The 15,645-nt window shown below is 33.0% G+C and overlaps 1 protein-coding gene across 3 annotated transcripts in view; it reads right to left on the reverse strand.

Annotated features, from left to right (window-relative positions):
- NOVA1 (NOVA alternative splicing regulator 1) overlaps window positions 1-15,645 on the reverse strand; it is a 129,758-nt gene that overhangs the window by 71,273 nt on the left and 42,840 nt on the right. The window contains exon 2 of one of the 3 annotated variants that reach the window (XM_042814188.1): window positions 5,492-5,576. The exons of 1 other annotated variant lie outside the window; for it this stretch is intronic. The gene's annotated coding sequence lies outside the window, so the exon portion shown is untranslated. Of the gene's footprint in view, window positions 1-4,828; window positions 4,889-5,491; window positions 5,577-15,645 lie in introns of those variants that run through there. One more of the 3 variants, XM_042814190.1, reaches the window with a different exon arrangement.

The raw sequence follows: 15,645 nt of genomic DNA on the forward strand, positions 1-15,645 counted from the left end.
GGCATACTTCTTCCAGTCATACTGATTCATTCTCTATGGTCTTGCTACACTGATTACCTTAACTACAATAAAGAACCAATAATTTCCATAGTGTAAGCAAACAGGTACCCTGTTAAAATTTCAACATAATAATCATCTTTAGGATATTATTTTTTATAAAATTGTGTTCTCTTTCTGTTTGCTTTAAAAAATCTGCTTCAAAGTTTTATTATTTAGCTTTCTATAGAATTATGAAATGAAAGTAAAGAAACGTTATTATCCCTTCTGCTATTTTATGAATGTTTTTTTGTAAAACTTTCAGTTCACTAATATTCAGGTGAAACAACTGCACTGTTTACATTGAAAATTTTGTTATAATGCAAGATAAAGAAGCAATCAGTATTCATGTATCTTAAGATGTAATTTAACATTTTGTTTCATAAAATCATAGTATGCTACTAGAAAGAATTAACAATAATACATAAAAATTGTAATTTTTCATGTCACGTCACTACTACATGGATTTTTCTGAGTCAACTGGCATCTTCATTTCCGATTTCAATTTTTAAGCTTTCCAGAAAGTAAACTCAGTGATGCTTCATTCTGGAATAAAAAATTTCCACAAGATAAATCCAATCTTTCTGTGCTCTGGATCTTAAACAACTGATTTAATAGTTTTTCTTGCTCTTATTCCTCTCAGTCATGAAGTAGTAACATAGTTGAGAAACCATTCTAGCCTGTTTACTCTGACCAGATTCACTTAATAAACATCACAAATAAATCCTTATTTGAAAGTTGCAGAAATATCACTAAGAAAATAATTCGTTTAAAAAAAATTTAGTTGTAATTAATCCATATAATGTGTAATGAGTCTGAATTTAGTCTAAGGAATCATTTTTTTTTATTCTGCATCTGAGTCTTAACAAGCACACTTGGTTTTCAGGAATGACAGTTATAAAGCAAACTAAAAAGAACAGAGCCTCTACAGTAATCTGATCAAGTCACTTCATGATGCCATCTGTCACTTCAGTTATCCTATAGTACTTTAGTAGACAAATATTTTGAAGTGAGATGAACAAATACATTAGAAAGGGAGAATAGCTCTTTCAGTTAAACTAGGATTGTCCTTTAAACACATATAATTAGCAACTTATACAGTACTGTACCAGGCATATTATTAGAAAAGTTCTTAAGACGTTACCAAGGTACTGTATGAAAGCATACTATTCCCTGTAAGAAATTTCCATATGTACCTTCTCCCTTCAAGAAAAATTCTATATAGCACATCTCTTCATTAAGAGCAACAAGTGGACAATGCCAAGACAGACATGTTACTTAACACATATTAAAATCACACCCTGTATTATCCAGGTCTATTTGTTGTTCAAGATGAGTTTTTAAACACTTAAGCAGGCATTGAAAGAAAAAATAAAAGGCAAGAAAAATTGCAACTCTACAGAACCCTTAGGTCAATTTCAAATTCAAGAATGAATGATTGAATTGTAGGGTTTATTATATTTTAAATGAGAGTTCAGCTGAAGTTGCTTGAATTTCACTCTTAGAAAGGCCCCATTCCTTCACTGCAATCTACAATAATATGATACACACAGGACAGTTTATTTTTAAATGCAGCCTACAATTTAGTCCAATGCTTATACATATTCATTAAGCCTGATCAATCTAATCAGATGTCCTTGAAAGTATTCTCAAGGAAGACATTAAATCAGCATAAAATAACTATTGTAAGTTGTACAGTGGAAGGAAAAAAAAAGGTTACCATACACTGACACAATTCCATTAACACAACGAAAACTTAATATAGTCCTATAGATGCATTTTAAATACTATAACCTTGCAAACTAACAGTAGTGTGCAAAAAATAAAGGAGAAAATATTACCATTTACCTAATATTCGGGTACAGATCTATTCTGCACAAAAACTGAAGTGTTTTGCTTATGAGACTTACAAATATCTTAACACAAGACTAACACACTAACATTAGAGTAACGCTAAACATAAAACTAACCAGCTAAAATACTCGAACATAAGAATTTTTATCAGTTAAAGAATTTTATATCATTTATGCTGAAGAATCATTTTCCCAGTTTTATTACATAGCACTTTTTAACACACAAGACTTAAAATAAGTTTACATAACAAAGATCTCTGAACTGTTGCTGAGTTCTTGTATGTGATAATATCTTAATAAGAAAAAACAGTATTTAAGTACAATCTTTTTCACTTAAGCACAATATCTAAAGTACGTAGATTAAAGAACGCTTATAACTGAACCTTCCACATATTCTTTCATTGACAATTTCATCCCTTAGCTTTATTGCTAAGTTTATTTTAGCTTAATTTTGACCTCATGATTAGCTGTTCTAGTTCATATTAGGATTGTTTTTCCCTCTTCTTTCTTGCTTTCCCAGCAATTGAACATAATGGCAGCACACAGTAACGGAAACACACTTTCCTATACTCCAACTTAATAAGATTTATTTACTTATTTATTTTTTTACAGGAGACTTACAGGAGAAAAGAACATTCAGAAAAAACCATTTACGTCCAGATATTTGGACTTGAGTGGAATTGGACTAAATGATTGTTGTGGGTTCTTCCAACTGAGGATATGCTACCAATCTATGATTTCAATTTGTTTTCATTTTATTCTATAATGCTGGGAAAGTGGTATCAACTCTCAATTCATAATGTACAGTATCAGTCCAGCTACAATCTCTGACGTTTGTAACTCGGGACAATTGCAGTTATTAACAAACGCTGCAACTTAAACTGTAAAATTCTAAGAGAAGGAGTTAAGGTATAGAAAACTATGATAAGTAGAAACAACATTTTACATTTTACAAGATAAAGACTTATAAAGCAATTAAACTGAAGTGGTCTGATTAAAAAAAAAAAAAAAAAAAAAAACCTTAGTTAAATGCTTTTGAAAGTATAGAAATTTTGAAATATATAAAAGTTAAGAACCTAGATATGACTCTGGTTACCTGTAAAGGAAAACAAGCATTTGAGGGTTTTACAAAATTTAGATGCATGTAATCTAGAATTTTACAGGGTATGCAAGTTAGTACCCAAACTAGCAGTGAAAAAAATGGAGAGTAGGGTTATCCACAGTAACCAAAATTAAAAAAGGAAGCGTTCAGAAAGAAAGCTGAGATCACCTTTAAACTAAATCATTCCATTTCCAAGCAGAGTTATGTATATATATGTGTATATAAATATACGCACACACACACACACACACACACACACACATACACACACACACACATATATATATATATCTAATATATATATTATAGCAGAGTCAAGACAAGATGTCCTAAGAAAAGGGGACAGGAAAACTAGATGTGTGAGTCTGCACAAGAAACAAAATAAAACAATATTGATCAAACCCAAGTGCAAGATAATTTGTATCAAGAAAATGAAGAATTTTAGGAAGTAAATGTCTGGCACAAAGACTAAAATGAGATGATGGCAGGCAAACTACCAAATAATGTAAGATGAGCTATTTAAAAACAAAGTTACAAATGGTTAACAGTTTCTTGCATTCCACCATGACACAAGAGCCTTACACCAATTAAGTAATTGAAATGAATGTTGTGTATATGTGGTTCATAAAGTAGAACTGGGAGAGAAAGAGGGCAAGAAACAGTGGAGTCATATAATTTTAACAAGAGGAAATCACTAATAGATCAACAGCTGAAATGAATACACTTCAAAGAGGAAAAGATGAAGTCAATATTGCCATACAGTAGGCACTCAAGAGTATAGAGGACTGCTTCGTACAAAAAGCATTAAAAATGCTGAAGAATATGGTCGTTGTTTCCCAAGGAACAAAATTTTTGTTTTGCAAATAAAAGAAATAAAAGCAGCAACATCTTCCATTTGACATCCCATTTATGAATTGGCAGATAGAGTTCATCACATGGTCATAGCTTTTTCATGCTCATCTTAATTTCTGAATCATCTACAAATGACAACTACCTGAAGACGAAAACAGCAGAATAAAACAGTCCATTCAGTAAAGGTTATTCCTCAAACTAAATAAGCATTTTTCTAAATCAGTGATGGTAATCTAGTCTTAATGTTTCATATTTTGGTACTTTTTACAGAACTACATTGCTATTACACCTGAATATATATGTTCTGATAGACACTGCTGACCTCAAATTGTCTTTTCTGTAAGGAAAAAAAATAATGTTTCAGGCTCTCATCTGACACAGATGAAGAAAAAAATACTTTCCTTTAAGCTATAAACAAAATTTGATAAGCAACCGTAATTTAGATCAAGTTAAAAAAGATCAGGCAAACCAAAATAGAAAAAAAAAATGTTGTTATATAATGTTGAGTAAAATCAATGTAACACATGAATAGGCTTCCTCCCCTCCTTCCCCCTCCCCCCCCCAAATTTTCATATAGGCATAATTTTTCTATTCCCCTCTAATCAAGTCATTTATTTGATACCTCCATTCTTGTCTGAAACATCCACTGGAGTGTAAGACTTACTTTTGTTTGAGGAATTTCAAATTAAACAGTGTTAACACTGTTTAAAAAAATAACCAACCCAAAACTTATTAGAAAGGGGTAATATAATTATTAAGAAATCCACAAGTCCTCACAAAACAGAGAATGACAAAATGTTTAGTACTACAAATTCTCACACTAACCAGATGTGCTCTGCTGTCAGTAATGGAAGTCTATTTTATCTGCTGATTTAATTTTAATGTGGTTGTTGATATGAACAAAAGTGGCATAAAATGAAGAAATTAGACTTCAAACTTTGAAAAACAGAATAAGAATGATGTAATATTAGAAGGGATTTCTCACAAGAATCCTGTGCTGAATTAGAGCAACTTTCCACCGATATGCCATTTCCTTCCTGTGCCACTCCATACTCCCTGAAAATATATAAAATGGAATGCGTTTTACAGTAGATGGAGTCATCTGTTCAATCACTTTCTAGGCTTTAAGATTCCTTAAAAGCATACCAAGAAAAATCTTCCTTCACAAACAAATTTATTTTTGCTTTCATTCTTCTCTGTAGGAACCGTTACTGTAATTGGTACAAGCACTACAGACAAAACCTGATGCTACCACAGTATGGCCAGTGAATGCCCTGGAACAATTTTTTGCAGGTGGCTCTTCAGCATACCTTTCATACACATCATGGTAAAGAACCATTCTCAAAATAGGAAATACCTTTGTAAAATGGGTTATTGTTCATTTCAGGAAGTTGTTCAAGTAAAACCTTAGGAAAAGGCTAGTATAGAAAGTGTCTGCTTTTTAGAGGATGGTATTCCAGGAAGCAACCTGCAAGAAACTCCAAAGTATCTTCTCCTTACTCATGTAAAAAAATATATCAATTTTTCCGCAAAACATCCAGGAATGACTGACAGAAAATGCGTTTCAAAAATAGAACTAAGGCCCAAATTCAACATTTTAGTACTTTTGTGTACCAATTTGGACTACAGAGACTTTAAGTATCAGTACCTTTACAGGATGGGAATTACAGCTGCCTGCCGCACTCTCCTTCCCAGCAGTATCAGCCAAAGCTCACATTTCCAGTCTGTGATATCTGGTAAAAAATTGAATGGAAGGCCATGTCACTGCTCTGAAGATTTCTGAAACTGAAGTGTCTGCTGGTTTTTTTTTTGTCTGACTACAAGATCTCATACGCTAGCTCTTCACTAACAAATGTATCAGTTTCGAACTAGTTCTCCAAGCTGTAAAAAACTTTTTTTTTTCAGAATGCGTGGAGTAATGCTTTTTAGAGCATATTTTGAAAACCAAACAGTATCAGAAAAACTCTAATGCTGTATTCAGTTCTCAAAAAAAGCTTTTTTTTTTTTTTTTTTTTTTTTTTAAAATCAATATACCTACAACATTCTTGTTAAAGAGAAACTGAGAACCTTAAACTTCCACTGGACTTGAACTACATGACCACCACTAAAGGCCTTTGGTTTACTAATCTTACTAACTGCTTTTCCACTACAAAAGTTATGTAGAGGATTAATGTATTAAGAGAAATCAAGAGAAATAAAAACAATACTTCAGATATCTGCCCTGGAAGGACTTAAAAGATAGAGGTATCTGTATTTTACAAACCCATCAAAGTGGAAGTCCTAAGAAGTACCCCTCACGAAACTTGGAAACAGAAATTACTGCACATTCTAGAATAGTATCTGCAACCCCGAATGTTTTGTTATAATTAAAAACTATATTTATCCTAAATAAAAGTTATATTCACAAACCTTTAACTGCATGCTTGGAAACCTTTGATTTGACAGCAGGGCTTTTGATTTTAGTTTCTTTCTTTTATTATTTAGGAGCAGAAGTTAAGCTTTTAGTTTAAAGCTATGTATACTAATGATTACGACACAAATAAATACTTAAGGGAAGCGAGCTAGAGAATATTAACATCAAGAATTTTCCTGCTAGAACTACTTTAAACCAGATATTAATAATAGCACAGGCTGCATTTTAGAGTTAACATATCTGAATAACCTCCATGAAGACAATACAAGATGAGCTATACAGCAGAAATTAAAAATAGTCACAATTTTTTTTTTTTACACATGTGTGTATTTGTCCATTCCAGAAATCTTTTCAAAACTGAAATTAGTAGCTTTTATATATTCAAATTTCTAAACTTTGAAAGACATGGCAACTGGCCAAGTGTTGAATTTATATGAAGATGTTATTGCTGTAATGGCAATATAAATTGAGCAAGTCAGGAGAACAGGAAAATTTTCAGAAAACTCATAATAATTCTCACATCAAGAAAACTGATAGCAAAAGATGCAGATTTATTTATTTTTAGCAAAGCACTTACGTAAATGAAGAGCACAAATTCCATAGGCTGGGGATTTATTCGCTTCCAGCAAAAGCTTTTGTGTATTTCCATTTCTGATAGTAAAGACTTTCTCAAGTTTCCAACAAAATGCACTTTTTCTTCTTCAGTAAACTAGTCCATATAAAATAATTTAAGTCAGGTACAAGCATGTGAATGTATGTGTTAGTTCTACAAATTCAGTAGAACAGCTGAAAGTTTATTTTTCTAATTTTGTTGTGGGAAAGGTTTGTTCTCTTGTTATTGTGCCCATGAGATCCACAGTTGACTTCACCTTTTACATTAGCTTAGGTTCTATAAACTCACTGAACATATGCAGTACTCAAGCTTAATGTAGGAAACCTTTAATTTAGATTCTTTTCTTAAAAATATTTTAAAAGTATTTCTTCATCTTCTCATGCAGATCTATCTTCCATTCAAAACAAGCTAAAGGAATTTATGGAAATTGATGTCTGGTTACCCTGTCTGGTTTTATATTTTGGCACTACAGGACTCTGTTCCTAATGACAAAAACATCATAATATAAAGATGTATCAAGAAGTACAAACCCCCAATTTAAAGGTTTATTGTGAAGCTTTATTATAGTTTGATCTATAGGTAGATTGATTTTCTAGTGTCAATTATTAATTACATGCATACATGAAACCACTATGTTAAAATGGTTACTTAAAATAGTTACTTAAAATGGTTAATATGATACTACTTTTATATCTTAGATATAATAATAATACAATAATAATAATATATCTAAGATTCTGAAAAGAAATAAGTATTTAGAGTTAAACCTATTTCATATCCCCTTCAGTACAGTATTTCTGAAGAAATATGATGGCAAAAGAATCCAGGAAAGAAAACAGTATATGTCCAGGCTCGCAATATTTTTTTCACATTTGTTCAATATTATAATGGATACATCTTGAAATGAAAGTACACAGATCTTTCAGAAAACCAAATAAACATAAAAAAAAAAAAAAAAAAAAAAAAAAAAGAATATAAAATGCCATACAGCTACTCCATTTATGAGAGGAATTAAGACATTTGGATATGCTTGTAATTATCCCCAGCAAAATTAATTGGAAATTACCAGATAGGATTTCCTTTACCACTTATGTATCCTGCACCTATCATACTTTCAGAGTATGAGATACTTTGTATTATGTCATGGTACAGATAACAAACCAAAGATATTTAAAAAAAATGGAAGTAACTTCATTTTTATATAAAAAGCATGCCTTTGAAGAAGTGAACAGTAAGATTACTGTAAGATAAGTAAGATGCCAATTATTTTTTTTAATTGGCATCAGGTATTTGAAAACAGATGAGCGATAATCACTTAAGTAATATTTACCTAAGATGAAGGAAAATACTTAAAGAGTAGCAAAGATGCACAGTCTTTTCATTATGTCACTACTCCTAAATTTTTTATTTTAAGGAAGATTTTGGAGTTGTTTCAACTCCAGCATGTAGTATTTAGGAAAAAAGTAAGCATGCTTACAGAAGTTCTACATAAAAGGTCAATATTTACATCAATAATTTTAATGGTCTTTCATTTTGTCTTAAACTTTGAAATTCACCATAATAATCCAAAACATCTGGAAAACAAAAACTAAGATGACAGAAAAACACGTTCATAAAGAAAAGAAGGAAGTACCAGATCAAGAGCTTGAATACAAGAAGCAGAAGGCAGTGTGACTCTGCTACAAAGCTTTTGTTTTTAATGCAAATACTCACAGCTACAAAGTAACAGTTAATAAACTGATCAATTGGCAGCATATACTGCTGAAGTTATATTTCTGAAATCACATTTCATATTTCAGCTGTTATTTAACTAGTAATGATTTTACAATTGAAGCATTTCCTCAGACATAGACAGCTCTATTGAAATTTCTTAAAGAAGAGAATGCAAATATTCATAGCCATACAACAGTGGTAACTCAAGTGCATCAATTTGATTTTTTTTTTGTAAGTACATTTCAGTAAAAGACAGGCACATTTTATATTGACTTTCTTCCCAATGTAGCTTTTTTACTTTATTAATAAGAACGAACAGTTGTGCAGTATTTCCTTCTGCCTAACTACTAAAACTGAAACAAAAATTGCTTAATTACTAAATTAAATCATCCAAATAGTTAATTAACTATAGCTAAATTACAGTTTCATTAACAGCTTTAAAGAGCAAAAACTTGTAGAGTACATATAAGTTTTGAAATAACTGTCAATTGTTTAAAAAGAAAAAAAAAAAAAAAAGAAGTTATTCAAAATACAACTAGCCTGCTCTTTCAGAATCTAAGATATACAGCACGTTCAATTATAATCTGAGATAACAGACTCTATGACTTGACAATAATTTATGTAAAACTGTAGTTTTATCTTACTACTCCAGTTAACAAGACATTCCCATTAATTTACTGCAAGATGTGTAACTAGGCATATCAAACTGTTGCAAAAATGTGCTTTAATGGACATTAGTAATAACTTCTGCTCTAGTATTACATTGTATTCAGGTATTCTTTACTGTGAAAGAACTACAAGTGATTACATATTTTTAAGACTTATTATCACCATGTCATGTACTGAAGATATCTGGAGGACTGCAAACACTAACACTCTCCTCTACAATAATACATTCCAGATACTGGCAAATGAGAGATCCAACTGAAAATAAACTACAACAAAAACCTGTTTTTTTATTCTACTACAACAGTTGCTTTTTACAGTTTGAAGGGCTTGTGTTTTAGTAAAAGCTGTTCTAGAAACAAAAATCAAGAAATTCTCTGCATCCATAAAGAACATATTATACATTACCTGAAACTGAACTTAGCAACATTTGTATATTTATTTGTTGCTAAACCACAAAGCTTTCATCCACTGTTCTGGAACACAAGAAAATCATTCTCTGTGAAATACATTGTGCAGCAAGTAAAAGCATGCACAATCATAGAGTGGTTTGGATTGGAAGGGACCTTTAAGATCATCTAGCTCCAAGCACCCTGCTATAGGTAGGGACACCTCACTCTAGACCCAAGTTGCTCTCTGGGCAACCTGTTCCAGTGTCTCATCATCCTCACAGTAAAGAATTCCTCCCGGAAATCTAGTCTAAATCTACCCTCTTCCTGTTTAAACCTTGTTCAGTCACTACGTGCCCTTCTAAAAAGTCCTGTGACAGTTTTCTTATAGGCACCCTCCAGGCACTGGCAGGCCACTATAAAGTATCCCCAGCCTCCTCTTCTCCAGGCTGAAGAGCCCCTGCTCTTTCAGCCTGTCTTCACAGGGGAGATGCTCTAGCCCTCTGACCACCTTTGTAACATAAAGTTGGACAATAAATCAAAATATAACTGAGGCAAATGCAACTACAATGCAAATAGGGATGCCACCTAGCCACAAATCCATGTGAATTAGCTGACTGGCAACAATAAGAGTTTTAAAGCCTCAGTAATAAATCCTTGGCTAAGTCAGAACCTGACTTAGATAAGAAACCATCTACAAGTAATATGACAAAGTGCGGTAAGCCTCACTTACTGGTAGATGCCAGTAAGAGTCTGTAGTTTGAAACTGCAATATCCTTCTTTTGATATAACATGTAAAATTATTACAAACATATTAGTTTTCATTAAATAATAAGAAACCATATTTCTCAATTTACCTTACCCCATGCTGAGTGACCACAGGATTTTTTCAAACATATTCAAGTAAGCAAAATTTGTAGGAAGATTCATTTCTAAAACACTTTTAAATGGCCCCAGTGCATATGGAAAAATAAAGTATGTTAAATAATGCAATTAACATGAATGCATAAGAATGCATATAAACACTCATAATCTAAAATTAAAAATATCACAGAATGTCAGGGATTGGAAGGAACCTCAAAGGATCATCTAGTTCAATTCCCTTGCTGGAACAGGAACACCTAGACAAAGTCACATGGGAACATGTTCAGGAGGGTTTTGAATGTCACCAGAGAAGGAGACACACAACCTGCAGCCTGTTCCAGTGTTTTGTAACCCCTACTGTGAGCAAGTTTTTTCTCATATTTACGTGGAACCTCTTATGTTCCAGCTTGCACTCCTTGCCCCTTGTCCTATCATTGGATGTCAGAAGCGCCTGGCTACATCTTCCTGACACTCACTCCTTACATACTTATGAACATTAATGAGATCACCTCTCAGTCTCCTCCAAGCTAAACAGATCCAGCTCCCTCAGCCTTTCCTCATAAGGGAGATGCTCCACTCTCTTAATCATCTTTGCGGCCCTGCACTGGACTCTCTCAATATGCTCAATATTTAAACAAAACGTAAACTGTGGCGGTATCAGATTTTTGTGTTATATGTTAACATAGGACAACTTTGGGTATTTTTATTTACAAGCTTTTTGAAAACATATACTTAAAACAGAAGGCTTGGAGAGTTCTTGCACTTCTATTATAGTCTATTAGCCACAGGAAATAAGGAGAAACTGTAAACCACTGATCACTAGTAAACTAGTTCAATATTTTGTTACACAGCAAACTTGATCAATCACTAGTCTATCACTAATAGTTAAGAAGTGATCTGGTGAGAAAATCTTGTTGCAATTCAGGTTGAAATAGGTCATAGCAAACTTAACTATATGCTATTAAATATGTTATCTAAAATACTCTGTCTAAACTGAAAGCAGTTTTTAATTTGTATACGTTGATTTTGGATAGCTTTCCAATTACCAAAATTTGCTATTCAAGAACTACATCTAACAGCTTGGAAGTTAAAGCACCAAATAACCATTTGCTTATTTCAGACTGATCACTCACACATCCCATTCCAACTAGATTCAAGGATGTTGTTAAAGTAGACTGGGGAAAATCAGAACACCATTAAACATTAATTCCTGTCAAGAAAAGCATGGTGTTCTTCCTGTGTCAACACTACAAACCACAAGTAATGTGAAAGAATGCATCATAGATGGACAGCTAATTGTATCTACCAATGACAATTGCAATCTTGTTACAGAAGCTATTAAAGGAAACTAGAATTGATAATTAAATACTATGTTAAAACACTCTGAAGGACAACCTTGTCAATATGAGTTAATTTAGGAAATAAAAACATCGCTCTGAGTCTTTTCATTTGTAAGCAGCAACACCTGATTTTAATATTCTATGCAAAAAATAAATCTGTAAGACAGATTTATTCAACATTGAACTAATTTATGAGGAAATCCTAATACTAAATTTTAACCATACATGTTTTCGAAGGCACAGATATTTTATTAATTGACATATTTCTGGTGTATGAAAGACATAGATGCTTCAAGATATCATTAGTCAGCATGCTAGGATGTCTTACAACCCAAACTAAAAAGTTCTGCTTTTTATGCAAATTGCACATAAAACCTTTCCTCCATGAACCATGTAATACGTAACACGTATGTCATATGTCATTAGGCTTGAACTAATTCTCTCAGACTGTTCTGGAGACACACATTAATTAGTTGTCCTACAAAAATATAGCTAAATACTGCATTACCTAGCTATCCAGAATTTCCACACATCTACAGTTTTTACCCCGCAAAATACAGAAACAAGAGTATTTCCACAATAAGACAGAATTGTAAGCTCTTGAGATAACGAGGTTTAATTAGATGAAACATATTCTCTGTTCTAAAAAAAAGAGCCATTTTTGTAAATTGAATGTAGAATTGCATTGCAAGTAATAAATCTCTGGGCTGAAAAAGACAGAAACATTTATTCAGGAGCAAATGAAATTCCATCTCTAAGTTAACATCACACCCTATATGAGTTGCTAAAAAAAAAAAAAAAAATCACATTTGATCACTACAATTCGCTAAATCTAGGCAGAAGCCCATTGGTTAATCAGTAGAAAATGCAATTTTTCATGAATGCAAGCATATTATCCTGATGAAACAATTCCCTACACAAACTTTACACCATATATAGAGTCAAATTCAAGCTTATTGGCCTAGCATGCAGCACTTCAGAGAGAATTTCAAGCTACTTATCTCCCGGTGGTATTTAGTAGTATTATTTCCAACAAGTAGCTGACTGAGTGTAGGAAAGAAACTGAAACCTTATTAAACAAAACAGATTTCACTCACTACAAAGACTTAGTATTAAAATAAAACAAAGTGGACATAGAACAACTATTTTCATATAGCCATATTCTGATGTAAAGGAACAGAAGAAAGCTTTAGTATTTGGTTTTGTTTTTCTTACTATAATTGAGCAAAAGGCACACATTAACTCGACAGAGAAGAGCTGCAAAGTTGATCACTTAATCAGCTGCCTATAAACAAAAGGCAAACAAGTCACAAAACTTCAGTGTCTATTTGTGCAGCTCATCTTATTAACATGATCCTTAAATTGTTTTCTAACACCATAAAACAGTTGTGTATCCAGTCTCATATTCATATAGCATTAGGCGACTGCAGAAAGATGCAAAGCAAACAACAAAAACCACAGAATAGAAAGTAAAAGTATTCTAACAGTACAGACAATTCCAGTGGACTGGAACAAGTGAATCTAATAGCTTAGCCTGGATACTAATGGATTTGCAATTTTAAAATCAAGTCTCAAAAATTCTACCTAGCTATGTTTCATTGCCCTGTCTCAACACCCAGCATCATTTCTTTGCTACACTGTTGTGTAAGAGAAGGTTATTCCAACTGACATCTTCATTTTTGCAAATACCACTGCGAACACTGAGGTAATTTAATTCAAAATGCATGATAACACCTAAAACATAGCCACCTAAAACAGGCATTTTCCCTAAAAGCCAAAAATGTACAACAGAAAAATGATTTGAATAGACAAAAATGCTAACATTCATATTATCAGTTAACCTTCCCCAAAATGAGAGATGTTGTTTTTCAATTATTAGTTATTATTTATTAAATATTTATATTGTATATACAACTTAAAAAAGGATCCATTACTAAGATATAGATGTAAATTCAGTGTTGTAAGTTTTTATCAATTACAGTTACAGATACATAAAATTTACACTGAATAGATTCAGAAAAACTTTTGAGTTTCATGAATTTAATTTCTCAGAAAAATCCTTCATCTTTGATTCAACGATATTCCCTCTTGGAGCCAACCAAAGCAACATTGTTTTTAAATAATATAATACAAAGAGAAGATAAATGTAAGTTTAAAAGTATCAATAATTACAGACAAAAGGTTACTTCAGATAATATTCTATGTCTAATCCAAAACAAATATAGTCCCCGTTAGAGATTTTGCAAACCTGTAATTTTGGTGAGTGAAACAACAGAGAAGAGACAGGATGCTTGCTGCTCCCTTTGCCATAGAACTTTGTGATTCAGATTATAAACCCTGTTTTGCTGCTCCTTAGGCAAATGAATAAAAGCAAGCCCTTGAAATGATCCCAGTACTTGCAATTTCATATCAAGATGCTGGCAAAACTCAGATCTTGTATTCAAGAGCATTTTTTCCCCCTACTAGGAGAAAAATATTCTTGACTTAAAAAAAAAAAATCTTATAATGCTACTCAGTGAAATCATCTTATTTTCATTTGGGGCTTAGAGAGATCATAGAAGGAGGAAAAATGAAACAGAAACGAGACTTTCTATAAGCATATTTTTCTGTCATTATTAACTGCTGATCATGTGAACACAGGGGAGTGGTCAACCACAGTTACAGTACTGTTACAGATTCTGCATATGTTGACAAGCACATCTTCCTTTATAGCTTGAAGTTACCAGAATGAAAGAACGTTTGAACACTGGATACAGCCATCCCAATGTTTGATACATCAAACATTGTTGGAAAGTACTCTGACCTTTCCACCAAGCAAAATAGAAAAGATAATTAAATCCTTGTACCGATACTGTATCAACTTATACAGTGAAACAAGAACTGACTCCAAGAAGAAACTAAGCCACTAGACTTCTGTATGACACAGAAGTAATGAATTAATTAATGTACCTGTTCATCTCCCTTTGGAGAACTGTCTTTCTTTGATCCCAAGCAAGCTCTGATACCAACAGAGAATTTAAACATTTAGAACAGAAAGATACAGAAATATAAATGTAATAGAAACATGAGAGATTCTGTAATAATGCAAACATACCCATATTAAACACTACAGATCAATTATTGCCATTACTTCTTGTTCAATTTCATAACTACAAATCTTGTTCAGCAACTCCTCAGGTCAAGCGGGGTACTGAAATACTTTATACCCATACTTTGGCTGCATACTTTCCGCTAAATTTGCACAGCTCTTAAAGGAAATTAAAGAATCTACACAGAAAATATGGACTGGTTTTGGAAAGACATGCAGACAAGCAGCTGTGAAAGGAAGAGGTACAGAAAAGAGGGCTGCTCTATGCAGTCACCAGCATCTTCTTCCTCTCCCTTGAGAGATATATTGCAAAGGTTTATGATAGAAGTTCTGCGGTATATGAGACCTTGATCACCTAGGCTAGGAGGACGTGTATATCTTCCTGGGGGTAGGAAGGCTCTAACAGGGGGACCTGGACAGGCTAGATTGCTGGACAGAGACCAATGGGATCAAGTCCAAACAAGATCAAGTATTGGGTCCTGCATTTTGTTCACAACAACCCCAACAGCGCTACAGACTTGGGGCAGAGCGGCTGAAAGACTGTGTGAAAGAATTGGGCTTGGGGGTGTTGGTCAATGCTTGGCTGAACATGAGCCAGCAGTGTCCAAGAAGGCCAATTGCATCCTGGCTTGTATCAGAAATAGCACTGCCAGCAGGAGCAGGGAAGTGATGATCCCCATGTACTGAGCTCTGGTGAGGCTGCACCTCAAGTACTG

Source organism: Centrocercus urophasianus, unplaced genomic scaffold (genome assembly GCF_019232065.1).
Source record: "Centrocercus urophasianus isolate 14NV4802_14NV808 unplaced genomic scaffold, USGS_Curo_1.0 seq_14, whole genome shotgun sequence".
NCBI classification, from domain to species: Eukaryota; Metazoa; Chordata; class Aves; order Galliformes; family Phasianidae; genus Centrocercus; species Centrocercus urophasianus.